Raw genomic sequence first — 13,247 nt, 5'->3', positions numbered from 1 at the left:
TGCAATGCGAGCCGTGAACAGCAAAGCGAGCGGTGACTTCAAAGAGATGTCATTCAATGAAAGGATACTGGTCCTACTGGAGGGTTAGTGAACAGAAGCCGTTTACATGTGACTACATTTTTTTGTCTGTAAGTACAAACGTCATATTCTTTTAGGTTTTTTTTCACATTTACACCCAAGTGGAAATTCGCACGATCATTTTAAAGTCTATTTTCTTTTCCAACCCGCACGTGCATTGTAACGATTTTCAATTAGCATATTCCTGCAAGCCGTCGATTAGGCTCGTGACATTAGAATAAGAGACATAAAGTCACCTGCTGGCTATTGAAAACATTGCTAAAATAATTTAACAATACAAGAAAGGATTAATTGTAAAAACTGAAAGATAAGAGACCAAAATTTGCTGGTGAGTTTTATTCAGTAAAAAATACCATGAAAGTGAAACACTGCGCTGCTGTGTGAGCAATATGAACGCTATGAAACCGTCTGTCCCAAGGAATTAAATCAATAGTTGGGATTTTGTTGTGAGGAGAATTCGAGATACTGATCTGACAATGGTAGGAATAATTTAAATATAAAATGTTTTAAGGGTTTCTTTATGTGTGATGTTCTTTCTTAAATTTATTTTGTAGAATTTCTTATCTTATTAAAGGAATTTTATATCACTAATTACTTTTTTTAAATTATGAAATTTTACAGATAATTTCTTTTTTTATTGGAAGTTATTTATAATTCATGTAAATATGTTGACTAGATACCAGAATTTGTATCCACAACTCATCATTGCCTTCACTTTGGTCATATTTTGCCATACATACTTGGCAAACTGGTACTGAAATTTACCAGCTGGAGAATTGATCCCTGTCAATTTACATATAGTACTATAAATTTACATATTTTAAAAGCACATAAAACATAATAGATAAATGTGTGGTTGTATTCCTAGTATTTATGCTTTAACTAAAAAGTGTCACATTCTTTGAAAAAAAATATCTTGCTAATGTGACCAAGGGAAAAGGTTAAGAGTTTAGGTTACATACAATGCATAGCTGTTAAGAATTAGTGGAAATGGATCGATTTTTAATTTACTCCTTATCTGTGATATTTACATTTGATCAACAATTTTATAGTTGATTATGTGATGTTTATTTACAGCTATAATGATATTGTTTATTTTAATCAGATTTATTTTTAAGAAGAAAAACTCGGCAACAAATAAAATGCTAAATTTGTAATTAAAAACTTTAATTATCTGATTTATCTTTTTATTAGTGATTTAGAACCTTTTGTTCAAAAAAGATATATTATGATAGACAACAAACTGTTATTAAGTGTGCAAATCTTATGGAATAATGTCAGTTAGCTACATGTTCTTGATTACAGACTTCAAGGAATTAGATTTGATATTCGTAAATTCATGCAGATAGTGTTTGGTCTTTTTTAATGGCCGGAAATGAAATAAATTTGTTGATTCTCAAGTCTTAACAAAGACTGAAAGGAGGATCGTTGTTTCTTTTTCATTGAAACTAATAAGTATATTACCCAAGATTGTAAGTTACACATGTGTGACTATCTGGTTATTTGAGCTCAGTAATTCTCTAAATAAACAACTGAGTGTAAATTTTTAGAAATTGAAAAGAGGTTCATCTTTCTGTATTGTGAAATCAGTGACAAGTATCCATGTCTTTCAATAGGATCATATTACATACTATTCTATATTATGAATGATGCTTATGCAAATATTAATACAAAGCTGTGATGTATAGCTTGATGTATGTATATTAATGTATGTATATCATACAATCTGTGATTTATCATAAGGGAATATGATATAAAGTGTGTAATTGTAGAAGGGAATATTGAACATTAAGATAATATATACATTACCAACATTAGTACAGTATGGTATATTGGTATGCTATATTATAACAATTATGTGTGGTATAATAATAATGGTATGAAGAAAATATTGTGCAATCAAACTTAATCTTTTCCATCATTTATTCAGAAATTTACTAAATGTGATATTAAGATTATTGAACTTTTATTATGTTAAATGAATAGTATTTAAAACACCACTAATGATGCCCAAAACCTTTAATTGTTTTTATAGGCAATTTAGTTTCATGCCTAACACGATTTCTATATAATTTAAATTCTTTTGAAGAAATATACATAGTGAAGTGTAAACTTTGACTTAAATCTGAAATGCCTGACACTACAAAAAGAAAACAGTCCATTGTGGATTTAATTGATTTAACTTTTAATTAAGAATGTCATTTAGTTTGAGATGTGAAGGATTGTTATTTGATATGAACTGAAGGTGGTTTGATGTTTTGGACCTTACTGTGTTATTCAGTACAGTTTTATTGGCATTTGAAATGCTTGTAGAAGAAAGTTTATTTTACCCTGGTAGAGGTGCAAGTGTTATTATAACAATGAGATAAAAAGGTTTGAACTGAGTCAATGTCAGTCATGTAGTCAACACATTTAAGCCCAAACAATTTATTACTGCTTCTTCAGTCCAATTTACACTATAGTTAAATTAATTCATTCTATCATTCATATCCATAACATCTAATGTCAAAAAGGTGTTTAATGGATTTGGTTCTTTGCTGTACAAAATATTGTGTGTACTTTTATGTTCTTCATGAGAATGTAATTTGTAAGCTATCAACATAAACATGTACATTTAGCTGTACATGTGTCTAATCAATTAAGAATAAATGGAATTTCATCTGTTCATGTACTTTGTCCCTTTTCATTAGCCCAGTCCGAGCAGAATAGTAGGATGTTAAACCCCATTTCATTTCATGTACTTTGTAGATTGATGATATTCAGATAATATCCCCTGAAAGGTTTATGATTTAGTTGCTAGTTCTTTATGGATTATTCTTTTTTCTATGTCTTACATATAAGTAACATTTGCAGGTCTCAAAAAGAAGTAAATTTATTTGCATGCCAAATTGGTCATTGACACATGTACCAGTATTTTCAAACTAAGTATAATCTTGAGTTAACTTAACCAACATTCCTTTGGTCATCAAGGGGTTAAATCTGTCAATAGTTTCATCAAATCATTGAACCATATCTTTTATCTATGATATATTTAATCCTGGACATTAGATTGAGATCAATTGAGATTAGATGTGAACTTTTCGGTCACTTGAAAACACTAAACTCTTTACTTAGATTAGCCACTTTGTCTAAGTCATTAAGATATTGAACATAAAAATATATATTTATTGTGTGAAATAAATGTCTGGTGTATAAAAGTAAACATTTAATCCCAGAAATTAAACAGATTAAGAGATGATAAATATATTGATAGCATGCGAGTTCAATGAAAGATATGGTGGAAATCATTGTGGACTTGTAGCAGGCCTACATTAACATCATGAAAATCGTGAGGCCATGTATATGTACAATTATCTAAAGGGGATCAATTGGTCACAAAGTCTTACATGTCATCATAGATTTCCCCAGCTGACATTAATCTGACCGTTGACTAGAAGGTGTTAATGGTCTGATATGAATCAATGAACCTAACACTCTGTAGATTTATTTCATATACTATTGATTTATTATACTGATTGGTGAAAACTCAACCCTATAAACTATTTGAATGGGATCATTTCTGTTAACGCTATATATTACTTGATTTTTAAAATATGAAAAACTTGAATTTCATTGAAGCACTAAAGGTTTTAAAATTGGTATCATATTTAATATGCAGAGTTATTTCTTGAAATGCAGTTGATAAATGGGTGTGATCAGTCAGTAACTTTCATAAAAATGATTGGATAAGATCATTTCTGTTAAGGTCAAATAAATGAGGGCAGTCATTTTCAAAAGTTGAACAATAAAGTTACTGTTCAGTGTAAATTCATAGATGTTGAGATAAATCCAATTGTTTCTTAATTTCATCCCAGAAATGTTAGGACATTTACTAATGTATCGGATCTTCATGTTCATATGTCCAACATCTCCAAAAATTCAAGCAATTTAATCTTGAATATGCAGTCTGTTCAATCATCTGTAAACTTTGTTATTTAATTCTTTCTTCTAGAGATATTTAATTACAATTTACTGTCCAGTGTGAGTCAATCTGGCTTTATGTTGAGCAACATGTTAAGCATGTACATGTAATAAACAAGGATTTGACTGGCTAAGGAGGAATTTTCTTACACGATTGTTTATTTTTGTTAATTGCGTGAGAATGATAGAGTAAATAACGGGAAACATGGAGATAATCACCTGGATGTTAAACTTAGCATTGGATTGATTGATTTCACAGATTTTTTAAGTGATGTTCAAGCCGTTTAGAATTGAACAAAACCAGTGTCTTAATATATTGAGAAAACTGCAGCCAATGTCAGTACTGATTTTTCTACATGTACTTTCAATACTGAACTGCAAAACCAACATATTCTTTTAAGAAACAACAATTATCAAAGACCTTGTTGGTACACAAACTGACAGGTCTCAACCATTTTGTCTCTTTAAACATGATTGCGACAGCTTTGTTAAAAAGAAATGAATTATAAAGCCCAACAATTTTCTGGCAAGTTTTACCAGGTTATTTTCAAAGAGCGATATGGAGAAATACAATAGAAACTATTCATTTCAAAATTTGAGGGGAGTTATTCTGAAATAAGTTCTTTAGAAGATCATTTTAAAATATCCAGACACTGATAGCGTAGATTTAATGACCAAAGTTTTTTGTGTGTTTTACATTCCAAAATATCAACGAAATGTAATTAGAATCAAGAATTTTCTATTCTGAGCAAATCATTTCTTTATTATAAATGGACTGGCTAGAATGAATCAAAAGCTAGACAGCAGATGGCCTAATTGTAGCAGCAGCACTATCAGACTATTTTAATAGAAGTCAGTTGAATAGTTTAATATCATTATGTATTGTGACAAGAACATTAATTTTACTTCAGGTACTTATATGTCCAAATGTACATTGTAGTTTGTACATGTACATACGTACATTAATACATGTAGCATGGAATAATACCTGTGTACAAGGCAGGTGTTCTGTCACCTTAGTATACTGAGTAAACTACTAAATAGAATAAATGACATGTACATGTAGGTAAATCTAATTTACATTTCGAGTTGTCTCCATTTATTGGTTTTCCCAACTAATGGCCAACAGTAAAGTAACCAAATATGAAAAAGTAAAATAAAAGTGAAAAACTTTGGCATAAATATAATCCTGAAGGATGGTAAGCAATCATTTCCAACAAAATTTTGTGTAATATGGATAAAGGTCTTTAATATTATCTAACATTATAAATACATGCTTGGATTATAGAGTTTTAGCTTGAGTTTACAATTATTCACATACATGTACTTGTAAAATTAAAACAATGTTTTGATATCTGGAGTGTATCTTCAGTATAAGTAAATATATTATTATTTATTATATCATGACATTATAGAAATGGTTTTAAATAAATATTTTTGGGGGTATATTTTAGTTAATATTTTCTAAAGGGTACTTGTTCCTTAAAAAGTAGCATAAGTAATAAGTATGTCAGGATGGGATACTCAGTATTAAAGGGTGTGTATTTCAGTTATAGAATTGTAATAAAGGTATTATATTTATAAGCTAAAGGTTATGTCATACATCCTTCAAGCACAAGTAACATAGCTTTCTTATTTAACTAAGCATGTTTAATGAGGTGGTTTCAATTTGTCATGTTAAGTAATTGTTTATTGTACAGAATTTTGTCTCTTCGGGTGCCATTTAACAAGATTACATCAACTGAAAAATTAAGAGATTTTAAACAAGCTCTTCTAATTAAGATTAATGAAATCACCTGGAAAATAAAAATTGTAGTTTATTGTATTTGTAGATAGTTTCTTCAGTTCATGCATACTGATTTCTTTCTTTCTCTCCTACATTATCAAGAACATATCCCTCAAAAGGTCTGTTTATTTACTGTCTCAGCATTATTATACATTTGTACCACTAAAAGGATACAACAAACTAGAGATAGCCAGGTATGCCTAAAGAAGATACCTATGTAGATTTACCTGTAGTTGTGTTACCTGTAAAATCAATATTTAGAAGTAATGATCTACATAAAGTAGTTTAGTTAAGTTACATGCATACATGTATATGTATAGAGATTCTCTACCCTTAACTATTTCTGGCCCCTGACAGTGGTATCTGAGTTCAAATTGAACATAATGTTTCCTGTAATTCGATGATCCAGGATTGAAACTGGGTGATATTTTTTATTGTTCAGGAGGTCAAGTAAATGACCTCAAATTCTAATACCCAGAACAACTATTTGTGTTATAATGTAATGCAAATTTAGAACTTGATTAAGCACATTGTTATTGTTGGTAGTCCTAACAACTGGTGATAAATGTACATGTACTGTAGTGGCAAAAATGTATTGAACATGATTTTGTTTCAAAATTTTGTTAGCTACATGTACGTAGCTTGTAATTTAAAAAATCCATTTATAGTTATATATATAATCTGTTGTATGTGAAAATATTAATAGATTCTTTGATGAGGAATATTTTAGTGTCATATAATTTTTTACATGTCACTAGTTCAGTTCATGGCAAGTTTAGTTTTCCTTGTTTCCGTTACAAAGGGATATTAATTTCTGTGCAGCCTCTGCAGCTTGCTGTAGTAAAATGAACTTTTATACATGTAGAGATTGATGTATACATTGACTGAGATCCTTTAATATGAACTGGTAAAACTTCATTATCTATGGTTTAGTGGCTAAAGTTTAGCCATTCGCTTTTCAAAATTCTAAAGCGCGTAACTGACAAATAATAATGATGTTATTCTCAAAATGACTTACTTGTACAGAATCCCATTTCTTTCTCTCGTATTGACACTGATTGTGTACAAAAGAATCCAATTGATGGATTCCATCAGAAGACTGCAAATGGAAGTTCATTGATTTTTGACCCAATCTGTGTACAAAAACGCAAAAGGCAGATGTAGTTGGGTGTGTACATGTGGAGTTTTCAATCGGCAAGTACCAGAGTACAATCAATATGTGCTAGAGTCAAGCCAGATTATTCCTTAAAAAAACCTCTGCATCATTGATCTCCTAACAAAAATTACTTGTCAAGAAAAGTGAATGGATATGTTTATTTGTGAACAAGATCACTAGAGAAGAGAAAGTGGTTTATGTTTTATAAAGAAACCATCCCATCAAATTGTTTGAATTATTTACGATTATTTACAAATGGATTAAACTAGGATCTGTTGCAAGGTAAAAAAGATTTCATTTGTTTTTGTTGTGGTAAATCAGGTGAATTATGTTGAAATGTATCAAGTGTTTGTCGGACTGGTTGGATGTACATACATGTATTTCACCATGCATTGTTATATTGAAGGGAAAAAAGTTGAAAATTTGAATCTTCATTTATTTCATTCAATATATTTATGTATGTAGAGTTTTGCATGAAACTGGTCAAAAGTTATTTAAATATATTTAAAGTCAAATAAAATGTAAATGTAAGAAAGTTAATAATTATACCCTGAAATGTTTATGTTCTGCTTCTGTAGTACATATCTTGAAGGGTGTAGGTGTGAACTGTAGTAATTCTATCAGGGAAATAGTTTTAAGTGTGGCTTATTACTCACAGTTTACCAAAACTGGAGCCCAGAATTATTTTAATTTTCTGCTTCTGGGGTAAAAAGGTTTTAGAATGTCACTTATAGTTTAAATACTGTACCTGTGTAGTGAAGTAGAGTCTTAATCCATTCCAGTAACTAATTGACATCATTCAAAATGTTTTTAAGTTAATAGGCTTACTTCTCGAAACATGTCTAATCTCTCAAAACGTCTAAATTTAGTTACATGCTACTTTTGATACTTAGAAAAAATAATTTGGCATTTTAAAAGTTGGGAGATGTCAGAGTAAAAAGTATTTTTTGTGTTAGTTTTGAGGCTAAGAATACCAGTTAAGTCATGTTTTGGGTTCGTTCATGAGTTTAGATAGTAACCTGCAAGAAATATTACTTGAAAAATCTTTGATTGTTTACCTGAGCTAATTCTCTTCTGTGTTTATCTCTGTTGGTTTTTCATGCAATTATAATTCCTTTTCGATGTTAAAGGTGCAGAAACACCTACTGGTTCTGGATATTATTGAATCTTACATGTTGAAAGAACATTATAATTCCTTTTCGATGTTAAAGGTGCAGAAACACCTACTGGTTCTGGATATTATTGAATCTTACATGTTGAAAGAACACTAAACACAACTCTCAATATCAAGATAATCCGTAAAAACGAATCGCCATAATAAAATGTTCAATCAATGACTCTTTGAAAATTCAGTTCACCGAAAGAATTGGTTTTTTTTTTTTTTTGTCCCCCGCCTTTCGAAGAAAGCAGGGGACTATTAAAATGGGTTTGTCCGTCCGTCTGTCAATAACAGTTTTTGGGACACAATAACTCTCCTTAATTCTAATTGAGCTAGAATTTTCAAACTTGGTCAGTGTAGGTGTTTTTTTAGGTCAATGCCTTGATGGAGTTTCAAGATGAGCATTTTCTGCTTAGGGTAAGCAGAGATAAGCAATTTGATTGGTTGATGCTTTGGGACACGATAACTTTCGTTCTAATTAAGTGAGAGTGATGAAACTTGGTGTATAGTTTCATTACATCAATACCTTGACTAAGTTTGATAATGAGTATTTTCTGCTCAGGGTAAGCAGAGCGATAAGCAATTTGATTGGCTAAGATTTTGGAACACAATAACTCTCCTTCTAATTGAGCTAGATTGTTCAAACATGGTGTACATGTATGTGTTTATTAGGTCAATGCCTTGATGGAGTTAGAAGGGTAAGTAGAGATAAGCAATTTGATTGGTTGATGCTTTGAGAACGATAACTTTAGTTCTAATTAAGTGAGAGTGAGTACACTTGGTGTATAGCTTTTTTTACATCCTTACCTTGACTAATTTCGATAATGAACATTTTGTGCTGTGGGTAAGCAAGCCAATAAGCAATTTGATTGGTCGAGACTTTGGAACACAACAACTCCTTCTATTGAGGTAGAATGTTCAAACTTGGTGTAGACGTTCATTAGGTGAATGCCTTGAGAGAGTACGATGATGAACATTGTCTGCTTACGGTAAGCAGAGATAGGCAATCTGATTGGTTGCTGCTTTGGGGCATAGATTCATTATATCATTTTGACTAAGTTCGATGGTGAGAACTTTCTGCTTAGGCTAAGAAGCAATAAGCAATTTGATTGGTCAAGACTTTGGAACATAACAACTCTGCTTTAATTGAAGTAGAATGTTTAAACATAATGTTGATGTTCATTAGGTGAATGTCTTGACTGAGTTCAATGATTACCATTTCGAGCTGAAGCTAAGCAGAGCCAATCAATTTCATTGGTCGATGCTTTTGGACAAGATAATCTTGATTCTATCTGATAGAGAGTGATGAAACTTAGTGTATGGTTTGATTGCTCGATACTTTTGAAAAAAAATAAATGTGCGATTAATTAATATGTGCCATCTATTTATTTTGGGATTTTGGCGGGGGACATCAGCCTTGCTGTTGGCTTGTTTCTTTTAAGATAAAGTCATGCTATGAACCTTTAAGCAAAAGAATTACACATTATTTCTTAAGAATACACAACAGCATTGTTCATGCTTGGCAATAAATCTTTCTCAAGTACCAAATATTAGTCTCATGTAAGACATCATTCAAGTAGCTGAAATTGTGCTGTTATTTCTGTTCGAGTTAACATGAATAAGGAATAAATAACACTGTCATCAGCTTCTGTTAAAGGAGCCAAGTATTTAACTCAATGTTATCCAATATTATCCACAGTACAGACACAAATTATTGGTCAATTTAAAGGAGCTAAATTGCTAATATTTTGGATCTAGAAATTGACACAAATGGGTCGCAACGTATATAACGTAATGTGAATGTATATAAACTGATTTACATTCAATCGTTTCTGTTTTTACTGCAATTTCTAATCAGTTATGTTCGGCGAATTACGCCAGAAGTCTCAATCCAATGGCAATCTCTAGCGTCTGGATGATATTGAGTTAGAGACTTAGCTACATTAAATCAACATTGATATTGTTATCTTACCGTGAAAAGTTGGGCTTCTGATATTCGATAACCATTCATGGTGTTAAAGATATCTTTATAATATTTTGTACATACATCAACATACTTTATAATAGTAGTGCCATTTAGACTTTTTTTAGTTGAATAACTTTTGTGTTTTCATGGAAAAAATTTTAACTTTTTTGTGTACAATTATTATTCTGCAGGATACATGTAGTGTTATGAAACTTTGTACACACATCAACCTACGGTATTAAAGTAATTGTGCTGTATGCCAAGTCAAAAAAGTTTAGTTGGTTAATTTTGTTTTTCTATGGAAACACATTTGATTTGTCTTTCGGCATGTAATTATTGTTTTGGTATGCAATTGTTGTTTAGGATCACATCTCGGAAACCGCTCAAGATATTCATGTACCTTCCAAATTACATGTCGTATGTCCAAGACTGTTCAACGTTCATGACTTGTTTTAGAATTATAGTATTATTCCTAAAAAATCTATTTAAAGGTGGTGGTCTCTGTTCTTTACAAATATGTGATTGTTCTGTGTTTATGTTTGGCTATCTATATATCCAATGTTCATAGATTAGCGGCCATAAAGTAGATAATATACTTGTTTAACAAAAACAATAAAACAGTTTCTGTATTCCTGAAACAATACTATCTACATTACTTTTCCAAATTTATTGCTTTTATGCAGTGAATTAAGGAATTGAGAAAGAACTCAAGAGATTAATACATGTATTTGCAAGATCTTTATGATTAATTTTTCTCTTCTCTTCTTTGGCAATATAATCTTTTCAGATTTAAGCTTATATTTTACATTTATTTCTTGTATTTCTGATAATGTTAAAACATTTTTGAAAACTAGAACAGTGCTTCCAAGACAAGGTTAATACCAGGCTTGTTTTTTTATTTATTTTTTTCTTTAACATTTTTGAGGGAGGCGTAAACACACCTCTAGAGCTTCTCTTCGTGTAAATTTATGTACTGTTCTCAAAGACTTTGAAACACTTGATGTCACTTACATGACTGTGAAATTCACATTTGGTGACATTTCTATCAGTACCATAGTATAAATCTACTTATGTAATTTTTGGGAGAAGTTTAGATATATTTTTTTTTATGAAGTCCAATCTGGTAATAATTAAACCTTCTGTGATATTTATTTTTACACTTTCTGCTGCATGAAAGGAATAGCTTCTCTAGAACAACAATAGAACTGGGCGTGTTCTGCATATTTTTTCATCCTACATGACCAGGTCTCTTGTGTTGTGATATTTTTGCAGGATGTTTTTGTTTTTCTCTTTCACCAAAACTTTTATAAAAGTCTTATGATTGATATCTTTTCTGTTTTTAGTTCCTTTTTAGCTTGTGTGAATAAAAAATCTTTTATTTAGAACTGTAAGGAAGTTTTGGTCGTTAGGATATTTTAAAATAAATCTTGATGGATTTTAAAATAAATCTTGATGAATTCCACCTGTAATTAGTGTCGACAAAACAGTTGATCTTGACTACTTGACCAGACACGTAAATGTGGGGGTGGGGTAGAAGTGGACAGGATGAAAATAGTCAGTCTCAAAATAAGTGCAGTCACTGCTGTCGGTCTCAAATTTATGCACTGGTGACTAAATGAATGAGGTAAGCAAACAATGCCAAATAGTTGGTCTCATTTCTGCTGAACACCCCCCCCACCCACCCAATAAAATTGATATGTATGCCCCTGTACTTGACTACATGTGTTATTTACACACAACAGATTAATTTAAAATGGGGTTTAACATCCTACTGTTCTGCACCAACTACAATGTACCTCCTAGCAACAGCATTAATGTACTTAAGATATTGAATTTGTAATATACACATGAATATACATGATAGATGATTTAATTAGGAAGGTGTGAAAACCAATATTACTAGTAGATTTAAACTTGTAATACACACCATACTATACATGATGTTGATCAATTAAACTATCAAATTGGGTATAAAAAGAGATGTTTTGGAACAGGGAGAATCGCGCTTCAAGCTCTAGCTGTCTGATCAACTCTGGCTGGCAGTTGTGGTTTCAATCCCTGATGCGAGTACTTTGGTTTCCTCCCACTGGAAAGACCCCTGCGCATGCACTTCGATAATAAAAATGAGACAACTTCTCTGTGATAACTTTTATAAAATAAAAGAAAAGGCCCGATACATGTACTTGTCAATATATTTTGACATTTCTGAAGCTATATTTTAGACATAATGGTGTCGTATGTTTACTAAGGGTTTATTGAGATTTAGATTGATCATTCGGTGTCATGTCACTCCTTAATGTCATGACACACTGTCAGGACTGACATCACTGTCGGAACACACAAAGTTTGCTTCATATATTACAGATGACCTATAGCGTTAATCACTTATATTTGTTTTTTGTTTTATGAGTTATATTTTGTGTTTGAGTCTGACCTGTCAAACAAGTCCAGTTTCTTGTAGGATTGTTAGTAAGTTGTTTGTTTATATCTACTTGTAAGATTTTTATTATGAGTAAAATTTTGTGTTTTTTGTTTGACGAGTCTAACGAGAATATCTTTAGGTTAAAGACCTGTACACCTTGGACGTGATATAATTATAAACTATAATCTCTTTATCTCTTTATGAATGTTCTTAAATTATTTATTTTCTTTTTCTATTCAAAAATCTACTACTGGTACATGTACATGTATATTAAAATAAACTGGAGGTTTCCAATCCAGGAAATTCCTTAGTGAAGCTGCCACTCAAGAAAATTTATTTTCTGATAACTGTTATCATAATACTACATGTACAATGGATATACTATAGATGGTATAAACTTGAGACCAAAGCATTAGTTGTCAACTTGTGACTGTTCTTTTAACTTCTTATTTTAAAGACTGAAGAGACAGTTTATCTTCTCATTTCTTAAAGAAGTACATTGTATGTTTTTATGGGGGTAGGGTGGTCCAATACAATTATACGATAAAGAATTTTAGTTAATCCCTAAATGCTGAGTGATCATTTCACAAATTTTCCTCTCCATATTTTACGGGGTTGGGTGGAAGAAGCATTTAACGTTTGTTGTTTAGGTTATGTGGTCTGTCATAGAATTGAGTGGCATAGTTTCGATTCCCCTCCTGTATGTGACGAGGAATAGTG

The 13,247-nt window shown here is 31.1% G+C and overlaps 1 protein-coding gene across 2 annotated transcripts in view; it reads left to right on the top strand.

The window, feature by feature from the left end:
- The first annotated feature begins 24 nt into the window (after positions 1-24).
- Positions 25-13,247, top strand: part of LOC126821521 (disheveled-associated activator of morphogenesis 1-A) — a 59,859-nt gene continuing 46,636 nt past the window's right edge. Inside the window, exon 1 of one of the 2 annotated variants that reach the window (XM_056101279.1) lies at positions 25-128. The gene's annotated coding sequence lies outside the window, so the exon portion shown is untranslated. Of the gene's footprint in view, positions 129-400; positions 558-13,247 lie in introns of those variants that run through there. The other variant, XM_050549968.2, reaches the window with a different exon arrangement.

Source organism: Patella vulgata, chromosome 5 (genome assembly GCF_932274485.2).
Source record: "Patella vulgata chromosome 5, xgPatVulg1.2, whole genome shotgun sequence".
Lineage (NCBI taxonomy): Eukaryota > Metazoa > Mollusca > Gastropoda > Patellidae > Patella > Patella vulgata.
The sequence above is the reverse complement of the archived record's forward strand: the minus strand, read 5'-3'. Positions and strand labels throughout refer to the sequence as shown.